General features: G+C 40.5%; 1 protein-coding gene across 3 annotated transcripts in view; it reads left to right on the top strand.

Annotated features, from left to right (window-relative positions):
- The window catches only part of beat-IIIc (beaten path IIIc), a 125,459-nt gene that overhangs the window by 17,192 nt on the left and 82,863 nt on the right, over positions 1 to 25,404 (top strand). Inside the window, exon 2 of one of the 3 annotated variants that reach the window (XM_032438792.2) lies at positions 20,116 to 20,355. The gene's annotated coding sequence lies outside the window, so the exon portion shown is untranslated. Of the gene's footprint in view, positions 1 to 20,115; positions 20,356 to 22,696; positions 23,354 to 25,404 lie in introns of those variants that run through there. The other 2 variants (XM_032438791.2, XM_032438793.2) reach the window with 2 other exon arrangements.

Raw genomic sequence — 25,404 nt, forward strand, 5'->3', positions numbered from 1 at the left:
ATCTCATCCGATTTTCAAAAGGTTTGTCTTTTTGTCAATGGTTTGGACTATATAACAATGTGGCATCCAAGTCTGGCAACCCGATTCCTGGTCCAAATTCATGTGAAAATTGTACCCTCAACTATCCTATATAGATATAGGCCAAACTTTACACCCCCATAACTCGGTCAAATTTCATCCGATTTTCAAAAGGTTTGTATTTTTGTCAATGGTTTGGCCTCTAGAACAATGTGGCACCCAAATCTGGCAACCCGATTCCTGGTCCAAATTCATGTGAAAATTGTACCCTCAAATATCCTATTTAGATATAGCCAAAACTTTACACCCCAATAACTCGGTCAAATTTCATCCGATGTTCAAAAGGTTTGCCTTTTTGTCAATGGTTTGGCCTCTAGAACAATGTGGCATTCAAATCGTGCAACCCGATTCCTGGTCCAAATTCATGTGAAAATTCTACCCTCAAATATCCTATATAGATATAGGCCAAACTTTACACTCCCATAACTCGGTCAAATCTCATCCGATTTTAAAAAGTTTTGTGTCTTTGTCAATTGTTTTAACTCTATAACAATGTAGCATCCAAATCTGGCAACCCGATTTCTGGTCGAAATTCATGTGAAAATTGTACCCTCAAATATCCTATATAGATAAAGGCCAAATGTTTCACCCCCATAACTCGGTCAAATCTCATCCGATTTTCAAAAGGTTTGTCTTTTTGTCAATGGCTTGGACTCTATAACAATATGGCATCCAAATCGTGCAACCCGATTCCTGGTCCAAATTCATGTGAAAATTCTACCCTCAAATATCCTATATAGATATAGGCCAAACTTTACACTCCCATAACTCGGTCAAATTTCATCCAATTTTCAAAAGGTTTGTCTCTTTGTCAATGGTTTGGCCTCTAGAACAATGTGTCATCAAAAGTTGGCCACCCGATTTCTGGTCGAAATTCATGTGAAAATTGTACCCTCAGATATCCTATATAGATAAAGGCCAAATGTTTCACCCCCATAACTCGGTCAAATCTCATCCGATTTTCAAAAGGTTTCTTTTTGTCCATGGTTTGGCCTCTAGAACAATATGGCATCCAAATCTGGCAACCCGACTTCTGTTCGAAATTCATGTGAAAATTGTACCCTCAAATATTCTATATAGATATAGACCAAATTTTACACTCCCATAACTCGGTCAAATCACATCAGATTTTCAAAAGGTACTCAATCTCTAATAGACTCACTTTTACTCCCTATCTCTCTCCTCCGTTTTCTATTTTATCATGTATATGCTTACACATGAGTATATAACATATCTAAGAAGATAACTTAAAGCCCTTCTGACCTTCCTAGTACGCTTTATATGAATCCGGCTTCCCCTTTGTACTTCCAGTTAATGGGATAGGTTAATTTAATTGCACCAATGATGCAATCGACATGCACAGTGAGTAAACACAGTGAATTAGAGTGAGACAGAGATAGATAGAGCGAAAGAGACAGGAAGCGGCTTAAAGCTCATTACAAGTTGCTCACTTGTCTCTCTGTAGTGTCCTTGTCCAGTGCATTGCAAAGCAGCTTAGTCGAAGCTGAGCGTGTCGTAAATGGTAGGGAAAATGACATTGTCTAATTGATTGTCGCCATGCTCAGTGGCCCTTGCACAAATGAAGTTAATAAAGATTTATATAGCTCAAAGTTTGTTGATTTTTTGAAGTGCGTTTTGCTTAGCGTGAAGTGCAACTCGCCCCCATCTAAGCTGGAAATACTGGCACCTGGTCAAACAAGAAGTCAAGTAAACTGTCGCCGCTTTGGGGTTGGTCAGGCTCGGGCCAGTAAATGGGCTCAGGCTTAGGTGCAGTCTGTGGCATGTGTGCGTGGCGAGGGGTCAGGGTCAAACGGGTCACCCCTTTACGATTTTTCTTTCACTGTGGCCTAAACAAATATGCCTGTATATACACACGCGCCACAACTGAGCACGTATACCACAGTTGTGCGTGTGTGTTTGTGTTTATTTGTAATCAATTATCGGATAGCGTAATCTATTAGAAGGACAGCTGACATGTCAAGTTTGGGTAATACCGCAGCTGCCTGGCGAGTGCATAAATTTGAGTAATACCAGAAATAATTATTACACCACACGCAAATTTTGCATAAATTATGCAAGCTGCATGCAATTTTTCGGTAACCAAGATGAAATATTCATTGTTAACTAGCAAATCGAATATACTAGTAAAAACAAACAACTAAATAAAATAATGTATTAAAATTAATAACATTAATGTTACAGTAGAGAGAAAAATTGTTTTTTAATGAAGCTGAGTGCATTTTCTATTCCCTATTAAAGTCATGTCAGGAATATTCGATATTTAAAGTTCACACAACATGAATTTAAAGCCCTTGTAAATACTGCAAGACGATTTGAATAGACGGGATTATATGTTTTGCTTTAATGCTGCTAACAACCATTCCCATTTAAAAAGGCAGTCGAGATTTAGTTTCCCGCTGTGTTCAGATGGTTCTAAGACAATTGCTAAGTCCGTTTAAGACACATGACTTTCAACAGGGCTTAAGTAGGACAGCGAAAACAACAAAACTCTCGCATAGGTCGCTTTCCGATTTGAATGTTTGGTGTAAATGCTGCGATTTCTAAAGAGCTCGCATCTGGATTTATGGAGCCAACTGCTAACTGAGCGTAAATTATTTCCGCAGAATGCAGTCACGATTTACTATATAAGAAACAAAACTAAGTTTGGCTTAACTAAAGTTATTCGAGGCTGATGATGGCGGAAAAAGGGGAGCGTGTGTGGAATTTGTTGGTGGAGCTGCATCTTTATGCGCATATGTAAACATTTCCTGCTGGAATCAGAGCCATTCAAGGACGACAAGCAAATGCGCCAAGACTAAGAAGTGTAAAAATCCATGGCTAAACTACTTGGCTGTGGCGTTGGCTTTGGCTCTGGCTTCACACATCGCAAAGTTTTGTGCGAAACTTTGGGCCAAAGTACAAGCTACTACAATGGCGTTATAATTTTCAACTAAAGCCCGCAACTTTTACTTGATGTACTGAAAATTAAATAACAACGTTTGAATATTTTGCATTTCTTTTGACATTGAGACCATTCGCCAAACGAGCCAACGTGTCTTTTTGTTATTATTTTATAAAATTATTCTCCGTTTTTCTGTCATCTTTTTCGTGTTTGTTTTTTGTTTTTTGATACAGCTGTAAAGCCAGAAAAAGCTTAATGTTTTGCATGGCAATCGCTTTGATTGCGTGAATATTCCATAAAATAGCAAAAGGCGTTCCCAGCAACAACAAAGTCCTAAAGAGTGCTCATTGATAGCTGATAGGGCTATGCAAAAAAAAAATAAAAAAAAAAAACTGCTTCAAAAGTGTTTGCAGCCAAAGTGCTGTGCAGCAAAATACTTTCATTTTACAATTTTCACATGATTTTACAGCATTTGATTCGTTTTTTGCTACGGACTAGCTGACTGACTGCCCTAACCAGAGATTGCATTTTTTGCCATTTCTCTCTCATCGGATTTTGCAAAATGTTGTGCAAGCCGGGACAATGCTTGTTTACAGAGCTCTCCGTTTAGTGCCATGAAAATTCATGAAGCAAAAAAATAAAAATAAACATATAATAATATTAGGCGGCCAATGAGAAAGGTTTTGGGTGGTGTGATATACATATATTTTTATAGTAGATGTATGTATATTTTATGCAATAATTTAAAACATAGCGAGAGGTTTTTGTTGCCACAAAATTTATGCGTGAAATGCAAAATAAATATGCAGTTATTTGCTTTGGCTGCATCATAAATATTTTCATTGATTTTATGGCAAACAAATTTTAATTTTACCCGCGCCAAAAAGGTTGCCTTTGATTTTGCATTCTTTTCTATTTTGGTTAAATTTAAGGCCAAAAATCTTTTTAAATTTGTGCCGCATCAAAAATCGAAAAAAAAACACATATAAATTAAGCATAAAAAATACATACAGAATGTGCATTTTTTTTTTAAGCGAATGTTTTTTATAGTTTTGTGTTTTTCTCCAGACTTTAATAAATGCCGTTCATCAGCTTAAAGAAGCGTTTCAAACACTTGCAAAAAATGAGGACTATTTGAATATTAATTAAAGATTATTGAAAACAGAGCGTATAAATAAATGTTACAAATTTTAAATAAATGGAGGCCTAAGTTAATAAGAGAAATAAATACGATAATATTATAAATATATGCTTCGCTCTTGACTATGTGCGGTGTATTATGCCCCATTTCGGATAGTGCATAAAGTGAAAAATTGTATTGTATGTCACGACAGTGCCGAAAACTAAAGCCGAAGCGCCCACAAAATGGCCGCCCGGCCACACACGCATGTGACTGCGCTGTCCGGCGGCGACTTAACAGCTCTGCAGCTCTCTCGCCGTGTACACAAGCTCGGGCTGTGTGTGCGAGTGTGTGTGTGTGTATGCTGTGTGTCGTTTAGATTTAGTGCCGCTTGTTACGCTTTGATGCTATGCCATTTATAAGCGGCGCACAGTGGCCACAGGCACCAGGGTGCCCCCCTTTTGACTCCAGTCTCCGCTGGACACTGTCCATAACGCGGCAACAAATGCAAGCTGACATTTTTGCATGGCACAACTTTGAACCTTAACATGACAGACCACGACAGTAACAACGACGAGCACGATGAGGTGGGGGACGACCAGCATGAATAATGTGCAACTTTAAGTGTTTGCCACTTAAAGCTCGAGTTGCGCATACGCCACGTATGCCGCATTCAGCTCGACTATTCGCTATGATTGCCGAGATTGGGCGGAGGGTGGCGGAAGGGGCATCTCTCGTATTGCCATACCAGCCAAGTAATTTACGCACAATAATGCGCTTCGTTGAACTCTCGCTGCCATTGCCGGCCAGATGATTGATGTATGGACGTGTTAATTAGGTCTACTCCTGGCACATTTGCGCGCTCAACAAAAGGAATAAAGGAGAAAAAAAAATACACGCCAATAAAATTCGTGCAAAAAACTTGAAGAATTGATTGATTTCTGGGATCCACAAGCACATTAATCAGCAATGCGCTTGTTTGATTGCCGCTTCAAGTTGCCTGCCAGCTAAATTAGGCAAACACACACACACACACATTTACACACACACAGAGCACACACGCACGCATGCATAGAAAGTTTGCCAGGCTTTGATTACCGCTAACTGTCAAGTGTCCAGTGTTGGACATGCACTTTTGCATAGGCCGACAAATTCAATTTATTTCAAGTTTGGCCAACAAAGAGCAAAAAAAAAAAAAAGAAAATGTGCAAGCTGCTCACTAAATCAAAAACAGATTTTGGCAACAAATTCGTTATGCACGTGACATGTCCAAAAAGCAGCCAACACACTCACCAAATACTCTTCCACACACACACGCACACACATACACACATACTACACATGCTATTTGGGTGTATGTGAGGGCGACTAAAAGAAATTTGAATAAGTGAATTTAAAAAGCGTTGGCGGCAGGCAAACGCAAACAAAAAGAGGAAATACTGAACTGTGTATACACTTTCGTTATACCCTATCAGTTACCATACTCTACTCCTAGTCTAAATTATTAATATAGAGCACACAAAATGACTGTAAGCAACAAATCCAATCTAAAGCACTTATTGAGATCAACATCTCCGCTTGTTAATTTAATATCGAATTTTGTACTTTTTTCTCATCAGCTGTCGCATGTTTTGCTGCAAATTAGGCATGCTCTATGCTAGTGTACAGAAAGGAGCTCCTGCTAAAGCCAAGGACACTTTTCCTGAAATGCAATTTCGCACTTGTAAACTTTTATGGCTGCATGTGCCAGCAGAGTTGAGCATTTGGCTAGTTTCAAGCATATTATATGCATGCATGTGGCAGCAGGCTTGATCATTGGTTAGTTTTGACTGTTAAGAATCTTATACGCTTTTAGTATTAGAAGAATATTTTCAAATTTCATATTGATAGATTTTACATTTTATTAAAATAATTAAATGTTCGCAATAGAACATGAAGCTTAACAGTGCAAGCAAATGTTAATTAGGGCATGCGACAAGTTTTCTTCAGAAAAACATATGCATACTACGAATGGGCTCGTATGTAAGGCTTATATATGAAACATGAAGAGAAGGTGACTACAGAGCTTAGAATTTAATGACTTATTTCTATTATTATAAACATAAGTACACAATATTCAAATTTTGTTAACAGCATATGCGAATCTTTACAGCGCAAGCAAATATTAATTGGAACATGCGACATATGCAAGCATTTTCTTAAGAAAAACATATGCGCACTACGAATGTGCTCATATGTAAGGCTTAAAAATGAAGCATTAAAAGAAAATGACTGCAGAGTGTGCTCAGTCTTTAATGAGCTTAGCTCCTGTGATTTCTCAACATTTTTCAACATGTTGTTGTCAACTTTCGGCTTCTTAATATGGTCAGTAGCTGCCAACTCTGATTTGATAATGTTACGGATTTTCCAGGCAAATGCCACTACACTCTTGGCCAGCTACAATATGTGAATAGTTGGCTGGTAACAGGCAACAGCTAGCAGCCACCAGCTTCAAACTTCACATAACAACACACACAACACAACACACACTCACATGCACTCACACACATGCACACTTTACACCCCCGCACCTACTTTGTCCGAATGTAGATCAGGCGCATGCAAATCTGCTCGGCGTTTGACTGTTGACGGCACATTTGCTTCAGCTGCTTGGCATTTTATTTTCAGCCTTTTTTTTTCTAGCCTTTTTGTTGTTGTGATTTTTTTTTGTAACTTGTTTATTTGGCTGTCGTTGCTTTCATTTGCTTGGCTAGGCTGAAAAGGCAGTCACTTCTTTATTTGCACACTTTGGCTAATGGATTTTTTTGGTTTGCATTTTGCGGTTGCACGCGGCGTATGCTTAATATTTGAGATCTCTGTGTAAATTATGTTTCATGTTGCCATTTCCCTTTTCTTTTTTTTTTTTTCATTTATCATGCGCCTCATTTGGTTTGCATTGGGTTTTCTTTGTGGCCGCTGGCATTTCGGCGACTTAATTGAAAATTCAATTAGACCTGTGCAAATATTTTGGCCAAAGGAGCAGCGCACAAATTGAGTTACGGCTGTTTATCTAAATAAAAATTGCAGCCTCCATTCCAGCTGCTGTTGATGTTGCTTCTGCTTCTGTGTTGGCCCGCTGCCATGGCAGCCGTTGCATTTTAATTACAACTTAAATATCTCAGTGCGGTCGGCAGTTGCAAATTACAACTTCAGTGAACCGCAAAATGAAAGTTGTTGATTTTAGTTTTTCCACTGGGTGAGTGTGTGTGTGTGTGTGTGTATTTTGCTCTGGAATTTCTGCTCGGGCTGTGCTAACTAAATCAATTTTGATGAAGCCCCCAAGTTAATTGCTTGCACTGCCCAATGCACAGTCCGAGGTCCGCAGCTCGCTTTGCTCAGTTTATTAAATAATTTCGCCACTTTCACTGACCCTCAATATTCAGTCCAACATTGTGTTTAGCTGGCAACTTCCCAACCCAGCTAATATGGCTCGCCCGCTGTGGGTGGCCTTTGCTTTCAATTGAGGTTCTCTTTGTTCCGCTGCTGCTGCTGCTGCTGCACGTGACTTGATTGTCAGTTGCAATTTAAGAATTTGATAGTTTGACAATGCATTTTGGCTCTTTTCACATGCTGCTGTGTCCCAGTTCCCTCAATTCGCAAGCCAATCGCCATTCGCCATTCGCCATTCGCCATTCGCCATTCGCCATGGCTTGCGTGCTGCTGCCAAGACATTAAAATTCTGCATAAATAATCGTATATTTTGCGCAAATCGACAAAAGAATTTCAAACAGCAGCGGAACACATGCTTTTCCAAGCTAACAAACATTAAACAGCAATAACCAATAAATGGATTTTAAATAAATTTTGTGTCTGTTTGGCAGAGTACACCTAGAATTTAAAGATTAGGATTGTGCATAAGCTCACTCTTTAAAATGAAAACAGGCCATACATAGTCAGGGATATGTCACTTTTATTCAAGTGCAAAATATCCGGCTCATGTGCATATAACAGCTCAAGTAATTGCATAATTATTATCCTGCCCAATTGTTTACTTATGCATTGGTCGGATTCAAAGTTTTTAAGCTACTTAGCTGCCATATATCCAATTGGGTCAATTGATACACAAGCGATGATTCACTCGGCTCTGTGCATATTGGCATGCGGCAAAACATTTTCCGCCTTTTAATGCGCTTTCCACTTTTTCTCTCGTCGAGTTTAACGCATTCATGTGCAAAACTCTTTCACTGCCAGAAAGAGCAGAACCACCCCAAAGTCGCACACACGGCCAGACCCAATCCAATAACAACAACATGGGCCATAGCCACAGTTCATTTAGGCGTGTAAAAACATAAATCAAAAAGCATGGCCTGGCCACAGCTCCTACCCTCTCTCTCTTTCTATTTTATCTATATACATGTTGGCCAGCAGGCGACAGCCACATAAAGGACATGAAGTGTATATAAATTGCCTACTTGCATTTTAATTAAACTGACTAAAAACCAAGCCAATGTCAAATGTGTACACCCCGCTTCGTCCCCCTCGTTGCTTCGTTGTTCAAATCACCCTCACCCTCTGCTCCTGCTGCTGCTGTTGCCAATGGCCGGCGGCAGGTCATGTGGAAATTTGCTTTAAATTGACCAACTGACCGCAGCAACCTTTAAACAAATTAGAAAAACTTCTGTTCTCATTGTTGTGGCTAGTTGTTGTTCTTGTTGCTCTTCCTGTGAGACATTGGCCTTTTTATTGGGCCTGTGATTAGCGTTGGCTTTTTAATGGTCTCTCGCCGCGTGCCCTGCAAGTTCTTGGCCGCAGCTGTGCCGCCTTTTGATGTGAATAATTTTGCAAAAATATTTTGTTGTTATTGCTGTTGCCTTTTGGCTACATTAAATTTACATTTTCAGCTAAAAAGTCACCAAAGAGTGGGCGGGAAATAGACGCTGGGCTGGGGGCAGGGCTACATTTTGACAACATGTGGCAACTCGCCCTCAGCTATGTTAAGGGCCGCAGCGGGTTAGGGTGGAGCGCAGGTAGGTGCGCGTGACCAGGTAATGGACTGTAATTATGCTAAATAAGCCATGAGCAAATGTTGATGTGTGTGTCACGCTACATACTAAAAGGCGGAAAGTGGAAGATCGCGGGGTGAAGACCATATCCTGCCGTCAAGGCGTGTAATATTCCAAAAGGGCGTTAGAATTTTCCTAGACTAAAAAAAAGTTTTATAGATTGTAATATTGGTAAAAGCAAAACAGTTCCTGCCTTTTTTTAAATCAGCAAAATAATAAAAGAGAGTAAAATTATTAATTATTTATTTTACTAATAATAGATAAAGTTTGAGGTTAAAAATATGATTTATAGGCTTAATAGTTTATTTTTAGAGAAACTTTTTTGAACAATCTGTAAACTAAACTAACTGTAAAAAAGGGTCTAAAACCCATCCATCTTTACCAACTTGAAAGCTAAAAAAGCAACAGCTGAAGTGTTATATATTTTTTTAAATAACAATAGATAAAGTTTGGGGGAAAAAAATAGCATTTATATATATCTATCGAATCGGATAACCAGATTTCCCTATTAAAATTCCTTAATCCATGAATTTTTCAAGCAAATTTTTACAAATGCCAACTGGGGCTTCGATTTATCCCTATAAAAATCATCTTATGAAAAGCTTGCTAAAGATTCTCAGATAAAAGCCCTTCGTATGTAAAATCCAATTGAAGTAAGCATTTTATTCCTTTGCCTCGCTGTCATTTAATTTAATCAAGCACATGTCCCCATGTTGTGGCACATGGAGTTCCTGCCTGTTCCACCCTTTTGTACCTCCTATAAAATGATTGAATGCGTCATCTACTGCATATACCTAATATATTCCGAGTTGCCACATTTACCATACTCAATAGAAACTTTTTGATGGTCTGGGTATCTATAAATGCCAACCAATTTACAGTTTGCCGCAGCAACTTTATAAATAATTTGCGTAGCTTCTGCCAGCTCGGCTCATCCATCTGTCCTGCCTCCGTGTTTATCGCTATCTGCTCTCGGCTCGGTCTGGTCTGGGGAGCATGAAGCACCCACGCAAAAGGCCTCACATTTATGATTAATGAGCCTTAACTTTTGCACTTTTACAGGGCAATTTATGCGGCAAGGGGCCGTATCTTTGCCTCGGCGTGTGTAAGTTAAGACAGGCAACAATTGTAAATGTTTGTTGCGCAATTAAAAGCCATGCAAATGTTGGCATTCAGCGCTGCCTTTTTGCAGCGTTTTTTTCTCCTGTTATTTTATTTTTTTTTTTGTCATTTTAACGTAATTTGATTTACCTTGCCCGCCCACCGCTACACGAGCCGTTGCAAAAGGGGCTTCGCTGCTGCCACAAATTGTCAATAAACATATCAATATGCAACACGAAATTGGTTTAATGTCAATCAACAGACAGCGGGACAGGCCGGCGCATGGCCAGACTCATCCATCAGATGCATGGCAAAAAGTATGAAAAACAACTGAAAAACATTTACGCAAATTCAATAAAGGGGCGTTGTGGGTGTGACGCGGTGGGCGTGTGCAAATTGTGTATTGGCAAACCTATACATAAACACTTTGATACATTTAAATGCGAGGCTTTTCATCACAAGCTGGCACAAAGAGGGCGGCTTGTAAAGTACATCTATTTATTTATTTCGTTTATTAATTTTATTTATTTCATTTATATAATTTGTTTTATTTATTTTATATATATACAATATATAATTTATTTTTGGTCCATAAAAAACAAGTTTCTTTCTAATTACTTATTGTCAGAGCCTACAACTAAGCAGAAAGATGTTATTAGGAATAAGTTTGTTCTGAGGTAAAAATTAAAAATAGTCTCTATTAACTATGTTATTTAAGAAAATACAATAAATAGTAAAAAACAAATAAAGAAGTTATTAATAAAGTAAAGAAATACTAGAATACGTAGTATTATAGCCTGCCCGAAAAGCTATGCCCCCATTCTGCAGGTCTTTGAGTTCCCGAAGGTATCCTGAAAGCAACAATTTTCGTAGGGGTAAAGAGAGTGCGGTTGATAAAAACTATTGTATTTAAGAATCTGAAATGTCTGACTGACAAAAGAATTTTACTGATTGCCTGCTTTTGGCGTGAATGGGATGGGGCTTGGCTTGGGGCTGGGGCTGGGGAACTAGAGTCTTGTCAGACTGTCGCGTGAATCACGCCAATGTGCTTATTTTTCCTGGTCTAATTCTCGCCAGCTGGGCCAGGGGGTTACGACAGCCACGGCCACGACACATGATTTGCAAATTTGATGCGATTTGTATTATTTTTCGCCTCATTCCCTCGTTTTCTTGTTGCTGCCGTTTATTTTTTTCGCGTCTAATTAGCCCCCGCTAATGGGGCGAGCGTCGCGTCGCGCAGACTCAGCTGCAAGTCACGAAATGGCCATTTAGCGCTTATGGCCAGCCTGAGTTGGCATTTTGTGCTGCTTTTTGCCGCCGTTCATAATTTTAGCTAAATGTTGGATTTGCATGAAACGCGATACCCGCCACAAAGAAAAGGGAAAGAAAAGATTGTGGGCCAAAATGGGTAATTAATATGGGATGCAGACGGGAAGACGGGGCGTGGCTGTGACTGTGAGTGCATTTAAAATGAAGTTGAAATTCTATATGCATATATAATTTATTTATTTTTCTTATTAATTAATGCACTTAATGCACTTTTAATGCGCGCCAAATGTGAAATAATTCATGCGCTTATCAGCACTGATAATGATTAATTTTTGCCAGCCTTTGTCGCTGCATTCGCACACGCATCCGCATCCGCATCCGCATCCGCGCTGGCAAACTGGTCGCAGCCTTCAATTATTTTAAATTATGCGCCAACGCAATTGCATGTAATTGCAAATAAGTCAATACAGACACAGCGACACACATTTATGTGTAAAATATTACATGAAAAACTGTTGCCGCTTATTTATGAAAGTGACAAATGAAAAGCTTCGCATATGCAAATATGATTTTGTAATTGCAATTTGCAATCCGCGCTTGCGAATGCATATTTAAAAACCGGGTCATCGCCGGCTCAAAACTAAAGCCAATTTTGTTTCAGCCGATTAATGATTGATAGCGCGAGTCGGTCTAAAAAAAAAAAAAAAACACCCAACGATCCGATTTCTATAAATCAATATTAATGCAAGTAATATGAACAATGCGAAAATATGTGCTTAAGTGTATGTAAACAAATTAATTAACATTAAAATGCAAATTATGCTATTTTAATTAACATACGTAATGAGCTGAAATCTATTTTAATTTGACAAAAGATTGATAATTTAGTACGCCAAATTTTTGAAATTTAAATGATAACTAGAACCTTCCCTTCCCTTTAACACTGCAAGAACTTTTACCAGAGTTGGAAGACACATTTAATTTTGTCCAGAAACTGAAGATAAAATCAAATCCCATTGCAATGCCCACACTCTATTCGGGCAAGCTGGACGTAATACAAGAGAACTTAAAGGAATAGAATAGAGCTGAGCTGAGCTGAGCTGAGAGGAGCATAAATACGCACTGGACAGCACTCGAAAGCTTTGCTCTGAGTGCAATTAATTAAGCAAAGCTGAAAGTCATGCACACCAACATACCCCCTTCCTCTCTCGCACACACACTTGGAGAAATTTAATTGCTTACAAGTTGGAAACATGGCACTGAACAAGCAACAACAATTGAGGCAACAATTGTAATAAAGCGTCAAGAGCAAAGCAAGAAAAATTGCAACAAATGTTGAACTAAACCATAAACTGTGATTAATTGAATATTTCTTATGCTGCACGTAGAGCAAGGCAGGGGCGGGCCAGGGGCAGCGGCAGTGGCAGCTCTTGTTGTCCAGTGAAATTCACTTAGGGCCAGGCCCCAATAGCAAATGCTTTGGCCACTTGGCAAATTTTTGCCCGCTGCAAAACTCTTTCCCAACAACAATGGCAGCCAAAACTTGCCCACTCCCCCACCCTCGAGCCGGAGTAGCTGGCAGCAATAAATTTAAATAAATATACGATTACGCGTGCGTATTAAGTTGCCCCAACCGAGACCGAGACCGAGTCTCCCCCTATCTCCCGACCTGACCCGGTTGCCCGGCTAGAACAATGCCTGGCGGAATCTTTGGCTCCGACTGCTTCCAGCTTCCAGCTCCCAGTTCTCCGTCTCTCAGTTCTCTGGCTCGTTATCTGCTGACTTCTAATTCAGGCACAATAAATCAATGCAACGTGCTGCAACATTTTGTGGCGCAAATGTGTAAGTGAACTTGATGAGTGTTCCGCCGAGGCGGCGGGTTGAAATGGGCGTGTCAGTGGCTGGGGCTGGAGCTGGGGACAAACACCACACAAAGTTTGTCGGCCTAATCGAAATTTGTTGGCCATTTGTGCTCATTTTTTATATTGCATAAAGAATTTATTTATTTTGCGTGTCTTTGCTGCTATTTTTATTCGCTTTTAATTGGCCGTAATACAAATTTATTGACCCAACTTGTTAATGGCTCGTTAATGTTTTAAGTTTTGTCCTGATTTGCCGTCAGCCCGTCCCGCCAGCCCCTGACCCTAAGGCTTAAATTGTGTGCGGCTTTAAATTAATTAAAAAACACAACGGCATAACGGGATTTAATTAATTTGAAATTGTAGCAAGAATATATGAAATCATATAATTAGTTTGCGGCTCTTTATGGATTATTATTTGTTAGTTTAACACCCTGTAGCCGGGATGAAAAGGGTATTATATATAATAGAGGCCACTTGGACAGACCTGAAATAGGTCCATGCATATCCATTTATCTGTAGATTTTTGAGATTCTTTAATATGTTATATACAATTTATAAAATCATATAATTAATTTGTGGCTCTTTATGGATTATTATATGTTTACTTAACACCCTGTAGGCAGGATAAAATGGGTATTCTAGACAGACCCATCCATATCTATCTATCTGTCCATTTGTGTAGACACTTTGATCTCACTTTGATCAAATTGAACTTTTGTTAAACAACAAATTCCCGATATATTCTCATCCATTTATGCTGGGTATTTCCGCGGCGAGCTCTCTGAATTAGAAGCCTCATTAATTTTGTTGCTGATTGTTTATGTTTTCGACAGCGAAAAGCAAACATGACATTTGAAAAGCAATGCAAAAAGCGCTGTAAACAGCTAGATATTGATACTGAGTGCGTCTATCGCATAATATTACGCTTACATCAATCTATAATCCATAATATGATAGCTGCATAAATTACTTTTATTAATATGTTAACCCATGAATATGAATTATATAAATAAGCAGGGGCAAACAAAATGCATTCCGATTAATTCACTCGATTTTCACATGCGTCAATTGTAATGCGATTCAAGTGGCTAATTTACTGGAATTTATATTAATAAGTATATTTCTTGCATGGCCGATCAATTTTTTAATCGATTTTTGATTGCGCAAAAGCGATTTGCATTCCACTATCTGAAAGGTTTATATGTCTTTTGCTTGGCGATTTGTTTTATATAATGTTTTAGGCTAGGCTAGTCGTTGTGATGCCTTTTATGTTTCACTTCATATGTAAATAGATCCCTTTACGGGTAGCCTCTCTTTTACTTTCGAGGGTGAACTAAACTTAATGACACACTAGCCCAGTATTTCGGAAGCACGCTGCTTAAATTACACAACATGTGCAAAATATCCGCAAAATATAAAAAAAAGGCAACCACAATAAGAGGACAGTTCATAAAAAGCGCAATTTAACTTAGTTAGTTAAAAGCCTGACGGCAGACAGAAAGGTGTTTCGTGTGGCTCACCTGGTCAACGGCGGCGACGGCAGCTGCCACTGAAATTAAATCCAGCAATCAATTTAAACACTCTGACGAAAAAAAAAACACACGAGACACTGCAACCGGTTGTCATGCAAAGCAGCTTGTCCAAGTCCATGCGAGAAGACCCAGTTCCCAGTTTCCAGTCAAGAGTCCTCCGCTCCGTCCTGCCCCGCAGTTGCCACGCCCGACTGCTGCTGCTGCTGCTGCGTCTACCTGGGCCGCGGCTCTGTCGGCATCTTTGGCCGGGCACGCTCTGGCGAAGGCGTTCGTGTTTAAACGCGACGACAACAACAATAAAAGCAATCAACCATAACAACAACAGCAGCTACAGCAGCAGATGCAGACACAGAGACTCAGCTCCAGCTCCAACTCAAGGCCCAGTGCCTGCCCCTTGCCACAGTTCCATTCCCTGATCCGATGTGTGCACCTGATGGCGCGTGCCAAATGCGACAACAAAGGCTTTTGAATCGCGCTTTGAGGCAAGGTAAGCGGAAATCGAAAGGCCCTTAGTCTGTTTACATTTGCTTGCAACATAGTTGCATGCGTCATAGAACTTGCAACTCGGCTGGCTAAAAGTCAAAGGAAGTCAAATATATTTGATGCATTTCATTGCAATGAATCATTATGAGTATTTATGAGTACTCGTTAACGGCGTTTGCAGCTTTTTTGCGTGTCCAAATTAATTAAGAATCAGCTCCCTTCCCCTCCCCCTCTCTGTCGGCACGTCATGTGTCGACTGCCTCTGCCCCTGACCCTGCTGCCCACCATCTGCTCGACCAGCTCCTTAACTGCAGTTCACAAATTAATAGGGTTTTTTTTTATAGAAACGCTTTTTAAATATGAGTTATTTGCGATGTTATTGTACCCTTTGTGTAGGGTAGTGTAATTTTGTCATGAAGGAGGACCTTATAATATTAAATAGTCGAGTCGGATCGGCCAAGTCCTTAGGCATGTTTATCGCTTGCGATAGTAATTTTTGATATGCAAAAATAATTTACTTTTTATCTGTGAAAAAGTTCAAAAATTCAGAGCTTCAACTTTCTCCTCAAAATCTGAAGGGCCTGCCTGCCCGACCAAGGGCACTGCAAGGGTATTTAATCCTCGGCCTGGCGAAGTTCAGCATTATATCCTGGGTTTTTCTCGCTTTTCGTATTTCACTTTCGCTGCAGGGAGAGTTCTCTATATCTGTCGAATTGCATGTCGTGCAAGCCGGACACGAACCCCGCACAGTCACAGTCGCAGGCATGTTACGAGTACCAGGTTCTGGTCCGGCTCTGGATATAAACTTCAATTCTGAAAGCATTTATTCGAATGCTTTGTTATAGTTTATGGTCAGCGTTTGTTGAACCCGAACAGACACACGTGTCTGCTGAGTCATGTCTCGTTCTGCCCGGGTATTCGTTCGAGTTCCTGTTGTTGTCGCGTGTCGCGTGTCACTGTGCGGGGTGTGTGGGCGTGTCTGCGGTTTGGGCTAGTCTGAGGACACGTGCGTCCTTGAGGGAAAGCAAAAGTGAGCCTCCATAAGTAAACGTGCAATACAACTCACAATGATTAAGGGTAAAAAGTGGACTCCGAATGACTCTTAGAAATGTTTGCTAAGTTTGTTTTAGGCAATACAACACAGATTAGATTATCAGAAAGACAACTCTCTTCTCTCTGCTTTAAGCAACGTATTTATTTAGCATTTAAGCAAATTGTATTTGAATATAATTAAAATTAAAATCCATATACAAATAGTGAGCACTTTGGGAGCTTATGCCCGAGCAATTAGGTTTCTGTTAAAATGCTTGATTTGTTTGCACTTAGTCGCATTTAACGCCATAAAAGCTGGGCTCAAGAATAATACAACAATAAAATAATCCACGTAATAGCTCAAATAAAAAGCTTGGCATCAAAATAGCTTCGGCAAATCTCAGAAATATTCGCAAGCCACTTGAGGCTAAGTACGCAAACACTTAAGCAAAGTACACAAAAAACACAGGCGAATGTCAACGAGCTTGTGTCTGTGTGTGTGTGTGTGTGTGTGTGTGTGTGTGTGTGTGTGTGTGTGTGTGTGTGTGTGTGTGTGTGTGTGTGTGTGTGTGTGTGTGTGTGTGTGTGTGTGTGTGTGTGTACTTAGCTTTGCATAAGCCTTTTAATCAACTTTATTAATATTAATAAGCACAAGAAATGATGGCAATGCAAAGGACAACAACAAAGGGCAAACAGGCGGCAACAATTATACAATTACTCGGCCGTAGGGGGCGGCGGCGGGGCGTGCCACTTAATGGTAATTCAGTTAAATAATCATTAGTCAACAAATTTGTGCTGCACACAAAACCCTTTCAGAGCCCAGACCGACCTACCTGGGCCGTAAACAACCGCAGAAAGTGGGCAGAAAATAAAACAAAAACAATTTGTTTTTATTTATAGCTATTTTTGGCTTGAATGCGGCTAAAGAGAGGGGCCGAGGTTGGTTTGAAGTAGGTATTTGAATTGAAATTCAAGTGCGCACTTCATTTCCACTTAATTTCGGAGGCTGTGACGCGTTGCCACAACAACAGCCACGCACCCCGCCCCCCGCCCCCCGGCCCATTGCCTCCTTTCGTTCACCTTTCTGCTAATTGGAAACCTTTGCCCGTACTTGTTGTTATTGTTGTTTGTTTTTTGCATACGCATTAATTGTTTATTCTGGTCTCTATAACTACGCCAAAAATGGTTTCCCATCAACATCCGGATAAGAATTTCCTTATCGGAGACAAATAGATGGGAGCAGGGCAAAGGAAATGGAAACTTATATACTTATAGGATTTTATTGTTGTCGTTTTTTACGGACTTTTGCTTGTACTCAAAGGTAGTAAAAAGAGTCTTATCGTAGCTCTCCCATTAAATCGAAAGGGTTAATCAAAAAAAAGGTGTATCGAAATATTTTAAGATGTGGTTTCTAGTTGAGTATTCAGTTCAAATGGAAAAGCAGTCAAAAAAAGTGTTGACGAATGAGCGTGCAACTTTACAACACTGTTAATTTTGGGTGGTCGAATACCTGTGTGTCTTATTTCCATTATAAACTGTGAACTGTAAATTGCAAAGTATGAATTTTGATGGTATAAAATGAGGTATCGGATAATGTATTTATCGCCAATAAAAATAATAATACAGTTTTTGTAAATTTGGGAAAAAATATTATTATTAACCTTTTTTTATAAGCAGAGCCCATTGGAAATGGGCAAATAGGGTATAATGTGATTGAGAAAGTGCATGTAACAGGAAGAGGAAAGCATATTCGACCCCATTAGGTACCTATACCATATAGGAACTTGAAATTTTGAATGTGCACCTACCTAGGAGGACTTCCTGTGTGCCAGTGTTGTACGAGTTTTTTTTCCGATAATCGATAAATCTAAATCTCACTAAGAATCAATATCGAAATCCTGTTTTGGGAGAAAATCTCTTAGGTCTGACAGCCACCAAATTTGGAATGAAGCTTTTACAGATTCTACACATCAAGTAGGATGTTTCAGGGTATGCGCTAGTCGCTCACTCCCGACTTTTGAGTATTTGGCATTTTTTCATTTCAGTTTTTGTGCAATAATTTATGCACGATAAACTTTGCATTTTAATTTTACAACATCCGTATTATTTGTTTGGCTTGGTTTTTAAAATATTGCTCTTGATTTGATGTGGGATTTTTGTCACATTCTTTTTCGTGTTGTTTTCTATATGCCAGAATTTGTAGCCAATTTTGAAATCGCAATTTCGGTAACATAAGCTAGCAGAGCTTGAATTTTAATGCCATATCAATATATGAACTATATACACTTATTTTTGTAACTCGATTTTGTGGCTTTAAGAGGCTTAACTGTGTGGAAACATATATCGTTTAGCTGTTGGGCCTTGAACCCTAATTGTTTTTATAGCCAAGGCAGAAACGTGCCTCGTTTCCCAAATTGGATAAATAGAAGGCGAGGAATAAATATCGCAGGAAGGGAAGACTGGCTGCCATTTGTTTTAGTCCTTTATCAATGCGCAGTCAAAGCTCGCGCTTATCACTCAACGCAGCAGCCGCAAAATAAAAATTAAAACACGTTTCCCCTCGCCCCAGCCCCGCCCCCAGCAAAAGGTGCACAGCCCCCCCCGCTCTAGAGAATGCCAGGCGAATTCTACATATGTCAAGCTGTCAATGTTTATCTATTTGAAGGTGACTTTGCGATTGGTGTGTGCGAGTGTGTGTGTGTGTGTGAGTGTATGAGTGTGTGCGTCTCCTTGACGCTGCAACCGTAGCCGAACACGATCCGGAGGATTAAGGTTCCCCTGTTGATTTATGGGCACACAAATACCAATGTGTTTCAAATGTGATTGAAAACTGATAAGCGTATGCCGGGCAGGACTCGGGCAGGACTACGGCAGGACTCCGACCCTGTTTGTTTAGGCCCTTGGCATGTGGCAAGAAGGGGAGCAGTAGCGGGGGCTGGCTGGTCGTTATTAGTGTAACTGTCAGCTGGCGAAAGTGTTGAGTGCACGTCTGTCAAATGCGGTTGTGGTTTTGCTCGGAGATGGGGGTAAGGCGAACGGGGGATCCGGACTGTGCCCCAAAATATAAACAGCTGCAGCAATTGATGGCTTAATTTGCCACTAATTTGCGCTTATCGGCTGGCCGCTGCCCCCTCCCAACTACCCCCTTCGCCGCCCCGTGCAGCTGGTCCCAGTTTCGCTTGGCCGCATGCGAAGCTTTGGGCCGTGACTTGGGTTTGCCAAAAGCCTCGCAAGCATGCAAATTGATTTTGTAACGCCCGTTTATGGGAAATTGCAGCGCTACGAGCACCCGGTAGCCGGACCATATCACACACATTTATCAGGAACAAACATCTCGAGGTACCGACAAAGAACCAAGAGCTTCCACGTTTCTGAGAAATATCTGAAGGCGGGCGAGGGTAGAGAGATTGCAATATTTAAATAAATTACAATACTATAGTTAAATTAATACATAACTTAATAAATACAGACATAGTTATATAGCTATAAATTAATGTTAAAAAACTGAGAAACTTTCCAAGCGAATTTCTGACTTTTTAAATAATATATTATTATTATTTTGTTATTTATAATAAAAAATATAAGCAATTGATAAAAATTACAATAATATTGTTAAATACAGTTAAAATTAATAAATATAGATATCATGAATTCTACGAATATACTAATAGAAATATTAACAAACTAATTGCAGAACAAACGAATTGTGCAGATGCTTCGAAATTGAGCTAGCCATGGCGAGGAGGATGAAGCGTGCCGCACAATTGGAAGGAAAATAACAAACAGCAATAAACCAGATGAGAGAAATAAAAAGAATTGCTGACAATGGGCGTGTCAGGACTTTCGGTCAGCCTTTTGGCCAGCATAGAAAACGGCCCGGAGAGCCCAAAGAGCCCAGTCGAGCTCATAATAAAGCAATAAAAAAAGGAGAAAGGTAAATGCCACAAATACTACCTGTATGTTCGCTTGTGTGTTGTGTGTGTGTGTGTGTTGTGTGTGTGTGTGTGTGTGTGGTGCTCTGCTCATGTCGTTGCTGCTTTTCCGTGTTTGAAGTTTTTTAGTGCATTGGCGAGCTCTAATTTATCATCAAACAGCAGCAGCAAAGGACACGGACAGAAGGACATTGGAAGAGTGGAGACGGGGCGGGGAAACGGAGAGACCTTTAGGCCAAGGAACAGCTGGCTTCCTGGCGGTTAACTGTGTGGCTCGTTCAGCTGCGGGCTGCCGTCTGCTGGCCCAAGGTAGCGTTAATAGTTTATGACTAAATTGAAACAGGTTGTCGGGCAGGAAGTGTTTTTCCCGTTGCGAGTCTCTTCGAGGCGCGGCGCTTCCAGCGAATGGTGCGCCACGCACCCAAATCTCGACGGCCTGTCAATTTGTCAATCAATCCGCGGGCATCCGCGTGACACGCTCAGCTGCGACTCGGCCAAATGTAACTGAGTCGAGTTTCTGTTTACAGCACACAAAGCGCCGATGCACTGGGCGAAAAAGAGCATAGTGAAACTTGAGTATTTCATCCACTTCTCAGGCAGACAAATGTGGTTACAACCTGACGCACTCGCTTGTTTCTCTAAGTGTATGCAGAGTACTCGGTGCACACATCAAAGCAGCAGCGCGTCAAAGCGAAGGCGTGCCCACTTGAGCACTTATCCTTTCCGCTGCTCGACCTCTTCTGCTGCTTTGTTGTTATTCCTGTTGTCTTTTGGCTTATCTCACTTACAAGTAATTGTAATATTATCCCTAATAAGCAAAAGATTGATAGCATTCCAGAGAAAAACAAGCTAAAGATCTGCCTGCAATCCCAGCAAACGGCACCCGACACCGCGCAGCAGGCAGAAGGACACACGCATTCCAAACGTCCTCCAGGCTCTTGCCTTTTATCTCTGCTGGACGAGTCGCTGGCTCTGCTCATCATCACAAGAGTAAACAATGTCATAAAATCATCAATCAATGCGACCTCGACTTCGACTTTGAGTCCGAGTCCGAGTTCGAGTCGTGGTCCGTGTTCGAGTCTGAGTCTGAGTTCGAGGCGATACGCTCTTTGGGCCTGCGGGGCGGGGTTATTGTTATCTGCGTGGGCATTGTCTTGGGCTATTTGTTTGTCCGTCCACCCGTCCGTCCGTCCGTCCGTCCGTCTGTCCGCCTGGCCTAACTGTTAAAGCAAACACCCGTTGTCGGCGTCCCTTCTGCTGCTTCGATTCGGTAGCTCCTGACCTGGGTTTGGGCTCTGTCCGCTGTCTGTTAATACAATTAAGTGTTATATTTGTTATGCCTGGGTTTTTATGAGGCTGGCAAATTGTTTTACGGGCGTGCCTCCAATCACAACATGCGTTTGAAAGAAACGGTGCGAAAGAGAGAGAGAGAAAGAGAGAGAGAGAGAGTATCTGCAAAAACCACAGATTGATGCCATCTCCCGTTGAGTGTTAATTGTAGCCGTGGATTAGGAAAGAGTTTATCTGATTGTTTGGATATAGGTGTCAATATAATAAAAAATGAACGGATTTTATTATGCATATATTACTTGAGAAAATTCAGAATTTTTTTACGGCTCATTTAAGATTTAGCAGCTCTTCAAGAGGCATAGAGAAAAAACTAGTATATATTTTATGTTTTAGTTTTTCCGGGTCTTTCCTTCTCTCTGCAAGCATAACTTGTTCTATTAGTCCTGATTAGATATGCTTCTGCTGGGGAATGGAATTTTGTTGAACAAACGAATTAGACCCAAATAAACCCCCCAAACTTAGTCCAGCTCCAATTATATTAGCACACATCCTTCAATTTCATTGACATGGCCACATTAGATGTAGGTGTGTGTGTGTGTGTGTGTGTGTGTGTGCAACAAGCTACTGTTACTGCGGTTGCGGCTGCTTCGGGAGCGAAAATTAATTACATCGACCTAGTCAAAGTATTTAACAGCGCCTGTTGGAGCTGCCCCTTATCGAACATGCGTGAGTTGCATTGCCGGTCATGGAACATGCTGCTGTTGGCTAACAGTGCTGTTAAGTGAAAAATAACAGCGTATAAGACAGCAGTGCGCACGTTTAGCCGCTAGATGGCGCCAGCACGCTCGTGTGCGGCAGTTTTCGTTGGCCCCGTCATTCGGTTCGGCAACTTGGACTGTTGTTGTTGTCTGCAGCATAAACGTGCGCTGCAACTGCCCGAAGCTACGCTCGTGTTCGCGCTTCGTCCAATCGCTCTCGCGCTTCGTGCGCCCGAACAGTGCTCGTGCGGCCTGTTGTATGCTGCATATGCTGCTCTGCCCTGTGCTTATACGTGTATGATTCAGTCTGAAACAGTCTTTTACAACGCGTGCATTGTAACGGACCGCCAGTCACGGACGCTGCAACGCTCTGTATTATCAGTACCAGTCGCCGCTTCTGCTCTGAGCGCCACCCAAAAATTTACAGTTTCGGCTCTGCAGCTGCTCGTTCGGGCCCGTGTGCCATCGTGATGCTGTGTGCCCAGTGTGGCCGGTTGTGTGTGTAACTGTGTGTGCGACCGTTTGACGGTTTAATTTGAATTTCGAAAATATTCAACAAAGATGCTGCCGATCGGAAAAACGCAACAAAAGAAAAACGAAGAAGAACGCGTAAGCGAGTGAAGCGTATTGCCTGATAAATTGAACCGAGATTAAAAACGGGACAAAATCGTTCACGTCTAATCGTGTCGCCATTATCTCTCTCTCTCTCTCTCTCTGTCTCTCCCTCCCACACGTGCGTGCTTGCGTGCGTGCGCGTGTGCATGTGTGCTGTGCGTGTGTGCCAAACAATTAATTAGCATTTAAATCGCTCATTTATCTGCGATCTGCTGCGGCCCAATCAAAGCAAAAAGCCAAACAGCGTAAGAAAGAGAAAGAACGAGAATAGCCGAAAAGCCGAAAAGCCGAAAAGCAGTGTTGCCCCCACCCAAAAAGCAAAATAAAGGATTTCCAAGTAAGTGTGTCCACCTGTAAATCTGTAGATTAGCATAAAACAAATACGCAAAGACCTAAATTAAATATACACCCTTTCCTTTTTTTTTTTTTTTTGCATTAAATCTGGGTATACTCTGCAATATGTGGGTGCAAACAAATACAAACATTGGCTCGGCTATAAAAAGAGTTTCCTAGAAATTAACATTACTTGCGAGTACCCAAAAATTAAAAAAACAAAAAAAAAACCAAAAAAAAAGTATGCCGTCGCGTTGCCATTCAAAAATATACAAATATTTGCATTAAAATAAACACAGGCCTGCTGTTCACCCCGCTCCGCCCCGTCCCGCTCCTGGTAACCCCAATGCGAGCGTTGTCCCTTTTGTTTCTCTATTTTTTTTTTTTTTATTTGCTGTTTTGTTTTGTTTTTCGGTCATTTGTCTTTTTGGGTCAGCAAATGCGTCCAATTTTTCCGCGCGAGATTTTCCACAGTTGTGTATTTGTGTTTTGTTTTTCGCTTGTGTTGTTGCTGTGCGTGGGTTTTCCACAAGTTTTTCTCGATTATTTACACATTTTTTCCAACGCATTTTGCCAAGAAATTTTAAACCCTTCTCTGATTTTTTATCTCCCATTGCCATTGGATCAAAAGCAATGTTCGGACATAAAAAAAGGCAAAAAAGAAGAAGAAGAAAACAATAGCTTAGCCATTAAAAGTTTGATCTGATTTGCATTTTAATTGCCAACCCAGGAATCTTTGGATCTCTATTAGGTAAAAGAAGCCCAGCACAGATTTCAATTAGATTAACACAAAAAAAGGTGTCGAAGAAGACAGAAAGAGATAACTTTGTTATGGATAAACTAGTTTATTTATTTATTTGAGATAAGAATAAAATACAAAAGAGATGCGAATTAACATTTACAAATTGGACAATAATAGTAAAATAAACATAATCAATTATTTTTCTTAATTTGTCTATTCCAGTCTTCAATACTTTTGTGCTCATTATTTCTATAGGTTTTATAAAATTATAAAATAAATAACTAACACAAAAAACAAGGTGGAAACAGGAGAGTTTATCTATAGATAAATTAGCTTCTTAATTTATTAAAGATGCGGATAAATTACAAAAGAGATAAGAATAACATTTACAATTTGGTTAGTAGGATATTCAGAATCAATTATTTATTAAAATTTATTAAGCAAACTCTTAAAAAAATCTCTTAGTTTTTTTCAATATTTTATGCTCATCATTTTTATACGCTTTCCAAAACAAATAATGTGTTGTACCCTCTTCTTTCTTGAGATCTTGCTAAGCTCCCTTCAGCTTTTCAGGGTCGAATCTCAGTTAAGTTTCGCTTAATACTCCACTTAACTCAACATGTTTCCCAGATGAGCTTGACCTTCTCAGGCGCCGCCCCCGCTCATGTATTGCCTAATGCTCTTGAGTTGCACATGAAGCAAAGCCCTTGACATATGACGAAAGTGGCTAATTGGATGCCCCGAAAATGTGTGAGAAGAAGCAGCAGCACAAGATCTTTTAGTCCCATCCAAAATTGATCCCAATTGTCAACGATTTAACGCATCTGGGCCGTTCGCCAGGCATTAGCTGCCAACAAATTAACCTCCCGATCGAACCGGGCCAACATTCACTTCTCTCAGGCCCCCCTCCCCATCCCCTCTCTCTTCTATCCCACCAACGAGTCTATATCTGCGGGTGCTGGTGCCATAAATCTTGGCCCAGAGGCCGTCGCACAAATGAAAATAGCGCATTTTCAAAATATTTTCATTAAAATCGAAAGTGAAAATGCCGTTAAAATAAAAAGAAAACATCTACAAATATATATGCTGAATGCAAGAGGGCTGAAACAACAGGGCCAGCCAAAAAGCAAAAGCAAAAGCAAAAGCAAAGGCAAAGGCAACATTCATCAATCTGTCAGCGGGGCCTGTCAGCTGTTTTAAGCACCCACAAAGTGCTGTTGAGGCCAACAACAACAACAATAGCAGAGCCTCAATAAAAATTGAAACGCAGATGAGCAGCCAAAAAAAATAAACTGAAAAAAATTAAATATTTA

This window comes from Drosophila virilis, chromosome 4 (assembly GCF_030788295.1).
Source record: "Drosophila virilis strain 15010-1051.87 chromosome 4, Dvir_AGI_RSII-ME, whole genome shotgun sequence".
NCBI lineage: Eukaryota > Metazoa > Arthropoda > Insecta > Diptera > Drosophilidae > Drosophila > Drosophila virilis.